Genomic DNA, 4,764 nt, shown 5'->3' on the forward strand with positions numbered 1-4,764 from the left:
CACCTGCCCTGGGCAGCACGCCCCGTGGGGCAGGGAAACGGGCCAGGGGCTAATCTCGGGCACCCCAGCTCCTCGCCCAGGGAAGGTGGAAGGGCTGGGGCTGGTGGGCAAGCCTCCCTGAAGGGGGGGCGGGGGTGTTCACCTGCTGCCTATGTTTCAAACTGTTGTGATGGGTGGGGGGGAAGAGTGGAAGAGAAAAGACAAATGGGGACTTGGGGTCCTAGAATGACAGGGAATGGCCACAAGGTGGCAGCAGAACCTAAGGACTGGGAAGCTGGAGGTTCCATATGGACTGACTCAGTGGCAGAGGGCTTTATATTAGGGCTTTATATATGCTTTATATTAGGGCTGTCAAGCGATGAAAAAAATAATCACATTTAATCGTGAGATTTAAAAAATTCATCGCAGGTTTAATCGCCCTGTTAAACAATCATAGAGTACCAAGGGAAATGTGTTCTAAATATTTTTTGGATGTTTTTCCGACCTTTTCAAATATATTGATTTCAATTACAATGCAGACTACAAAGTGCAGTGCTCACTTTACATGATTATATTTTATTACAAATATTTTCACTGGAAAATAAGATAAGCAATCTACAAGTCGAAGCAGGAAGGGCCATACGAATGTTTAGTGCATCTGGCATGTAAAGAGCTTGCAATGCCAGCTACAAAAGTTCCATGCGAACACCTGCTCTCACTTTCAGGTGACATTGTAAACAAGAAGCGGGCAGCATGATCGCCCGTAAATATAAACACACTTGTTTGTCTTAGTGATTGGCTGAATAAGAAGTAGGACTGAGTGGACTTGTAGGCTCTAAAGTTTTACATGGTTTTGTTTTTGAGTGCAATTATGTGAAAAGTAATTCTACATTTGTAAGTCGCACTTTCACGGTAAAGAGCTCGCACTACAGTGGTTGCACGAGGTGAATCGAAACATACTATTTCTGTTGTTTATCTTTTCTACAGTGCAACTATTTGTAATCATATAAAGTGAGCACTGTGCACTTTGCAGTCTGTGTTGCAACTGAAATCAATATGTTTGAAAATGTAGAAAAAACACCCAAAAATATGTATAATACATTTCCACTGGTATTATTGTTTAACAGTGTGATTAAAACTGATTAATTGTAATTCATTTTTTAATCACGCTAACGCAAAACAAATTAATTGCTTGAGTTAACTGGTATTAATTCACAGCCCTACTTTATATGGACTGACTTTGCATGACTTGGGGGCTACTATACCGTATACGGACTGACTTTGCATGGCCTGTATATAGCGGATTCTCTGGTTCTTGAAAGGACATGGGAGAGTATAGCCACTGGGGCAGGAAACAGATCTGGAGACACCTGTCACCAGGGGGCTGATGGTGCCAGAGGCTAGGTGGGGATGCACCGCATTGGGGTTAGGGGCTCCCCCATTGCGGTGTCACCCCTGCTCCCCTCCAGCAATGACACCTCTGTTTCCTTCCACCCACAGCGACTACCTCTTGTGTCACAGGCAGGATCGATCCTTCCCCCAGGGCTGGCCTCTGCTTCTAATGCTCCGAGGGTACAAGATTCTCCCCTCTATTCTCGGTGTGAAACCCCAGCTCCCAGCTCAGGCTGTGCCCCTGAAGTATGAGGGTTAAAGATCTCCCAGGGCCCTGCTCCCACCCCTCCTTGTGCCTGTTGCCCATGGCCCTGGGCGGCTCCTGCCCTGCGGAGCCATAGGAGCGGGGAGCACAAGGCCAGACTTGCCAAGTCCCATGGCATTCCCGTGCCCCTGGGGCATTGGCCCTGGAACCAGCAGGAGAAGGGGGAAGAAATGAGGGGGCCAGGCCCTAGACAGGGGCTCAGGAGAGCTGGATTCAACTTCTGGTTCCTTGTGCAAATCACCCCATCTTTCTGTACATCAGGTCCCCCATCAGCAAACATGGGACAACAACCAAGCTTTCTTTGGCTGGCTTGCCTGGTTTGGGGGCAGGGACTGTCTCTCCCTGTGTGTCTGGGCAGCGCCTGGCACAACAGGGCCCTGATCTCAGAGCCTCCATGTACTACTGTAAAACAAATAGTCCTAACATCGGGGATACAGGGAGGGGGCAGGGGTTACATCTGGGAACGGTGGCCTAATTTACGAGATAAATGGCATCAATACAATTTGTTGTAAGCCCTGCAAGGATTCCATGCGGGAGGGGCCGAGGGCGGGAAGGGGAATCCATTCCTGGATCAGGGAGCAGAGTCCCGAGCCAGGAGAGAGGTTCCCAGGCACTACTCAACACAACACTCCTCTCTCTCAATAGGGTGTTCCCGTTGGCCATGCATTGCCTGGCCTCCTCTCAGTTGCCCCATTTCAGGGAACAGTCAGTAAAGAATGACTGTCGGATTTGCTAGAAGCTTGTCATGCTGCCCGTATTATAACAAGGGGCTGATGCAAACATTTCCCCCCCTGGAGACTGGGATGAAACCTGTCTCCTCATAAGGGGATGATTCTAGGGGGGACTGGGAACCAGGACTCCTGGGTTCTAGCCACACCTCTGGGAGTGGTGTCTAGTGGGTTAGAGCCAGAAGGCTCTGGGAGTCAGGACTCCTGGATTCCAGCTCTGGGAGGGGAGGGGAGTCTAGTGGTTAGAGCAGGGGAGACTGTGGGTCAGGACTCCTGGGTTCTAACCCCAGCTCTGGGAGGGGAGTGGGGCCTAGTGGGTTACAGCAGGGGGCTGGGAAGCAGCCCTGCTGGGGGCTATTTCCACTCCTTATTCTGCCACATTGGCTGCTTCACTTCACTTTCGCTCTGTTTCCCGTCCCCCACCCCCAAGTTGAGGAATGTTTCGTCAGCCCCCAGGTAAGAACTGAAGAGATGCCACTCACTGAGCCAGGACTTGCTTCACCCGCTCTTTGAAGGTCATTTACATCCTTCCCTTCTCTACCTCTCCACTGCGAGACAAGCCCAACTTGTCTTTACCACTGAGGAACAGCGGGTCCCACCCACTGCTCTGAAAATCCAAGGCAAGGAGGAATTCAGCCCTACCTCCCCATGGAGGAATTGGTGGTAAGGATGGGACTATCCTGGGTGGGACCCTCCCCTTCAGAGATCTCCAGATGTTCCTCCGTAGATGTTCACACACAGGGAAGGGGCTCTACTGAAACATTGCTTGTTACGTTTGGCCTGGAGTTGCACTGAGAAAGAGGCTTGGACACCTGCCTACCTACCTGTGACAAGAATTGCCATGGATAGGTTAGAAGTCTGGAGGGCTGATGGTCTCTGGCTAGGTCTTACCAGCAGTGTTAATGCCTCTCGAGTTCGCAGTGCAGCTGCTCCTGAGCTAGGCTCGGCAGATCGATCCACTGAGCAGCACAGCATGGTCACATTAGCAGCTGAAGAGCTGGACTCTGTTGCTGTTGCCAGCACCCTCTTCCAGGCCAGCCAGATGGAGATGAAAGCTCCCTTGTGCTCATGCGGTTGGGACTTGAGTTAGGAGCAAGGCGTGAGTTAACTCTGCAGTGAAGACAAGCCCACCATGGATTGGAGATGGGACCATTCCAAACGGTTACCATTGACGTGATTCAATACTTCTGTACAGCCATTTCCCTCCCCTCCCGGCTCTCAATGGGGTGGCCATGACCTTGGACTTTCTGCACCTCCCCTCCAGACCCAGCTGCAGGGCCAGCGCGGCCCTCTTCTCCTGTCTAGGGAGACAGGACCGGCCAACCTGGTCTCGGCCATGCAGCAGAACCACCGGGATGGAACCCTGTCCCAGCCCAGCACCAAGGCTGCGAGCTCACCCCGGACGCCTGATTATTGAGGGGGTACTGCAGATACATCTCTGGTAGAATCAACCCTGTGATAACCTTGGCAATGTGGGTCCTTTACGAAGGACCCCAGAGGGAGCAGGAGCAATCAGAGGCAGCTACGTTCTGTGGGTAAAGCAGTGCTGGCTTCTGGTCTGCCATTGACCTGCTGTGTGTGACCATAGGCATGTCACTCTCCTCCCCTATCCCCACCATGCCTCTGTTTACCCTCATACCCATTGGCTGCTTAGAATGGAAGCCATTTAGGACAGGAGCTCACCAGAGAGGGCCTGGATCTCCTTTGTATTAGAGGAGCATTGCATGCTCCCCTAAATAAGGGGCTTGCTTCAGACATGACAGGTCTTGGTCTCTTATCTCACTTCACAACTGGACCCCTTGCAAAGCATGAGGGGTTTGGGCTCCACTGATTATCACACGTGGACATTGTCACATACCCTTCCCTTCTTCTGGCATGTTGGCGTAATTACGGGAGCCAGAGAACCCACCCCACAACTCCGTCATGGCTGCACATGGGGCAACTTATCAACCGCAGGTAACAAACAGCCCTTGACAAACTACTTAGTACCAATGAGCCATTGGTCCCTGTTAGGACCAGATTCATTTCAGCCTCTCCCTCAACGGGTCTCCCCATGCCTGATCTTTGCATTTAAACACCAGCAGGCTAACGGCTCTGCTACTCTTCCCCCAGCTGATGGGGGTTGGCGAGGGAGCCAGTCTCACCCCAAGGCTCTGAAGTGAGGGTGGCTGGAGTTGAGGGTGTTCAGAACATGCCACCAGTAGGGAGAGGCATGTGCTACGGGACAGTCCTTTCCAGAGAAGGGCTGTTGCTTGGGCCATTCAAAACTAGGTCCAAGTAAATGCCGCCCTAGGATCAATCCAAGGTGAGGGGGGTGGAGAGCAATGATGCGTCGAGCCGAAAAAGGTCTGGCTTTTATTTTATTCTGGAAAATAGTTTCTGCACCTTAAAGTTCGCTTT

Source organism: Lepidochelys olivacea, assembly GCF_965140295.1.
Source record: "Lepidochelys olivacea isolate rLepOli2 genome assembly, chromosome: 14".
Taxonomy (NCBI): domain Eukaryota; kingdom Metazoa; phylum Chordata; order Testudines; family Cheloniidae; genus Lepidochelys; species Lepidochelys olivacea.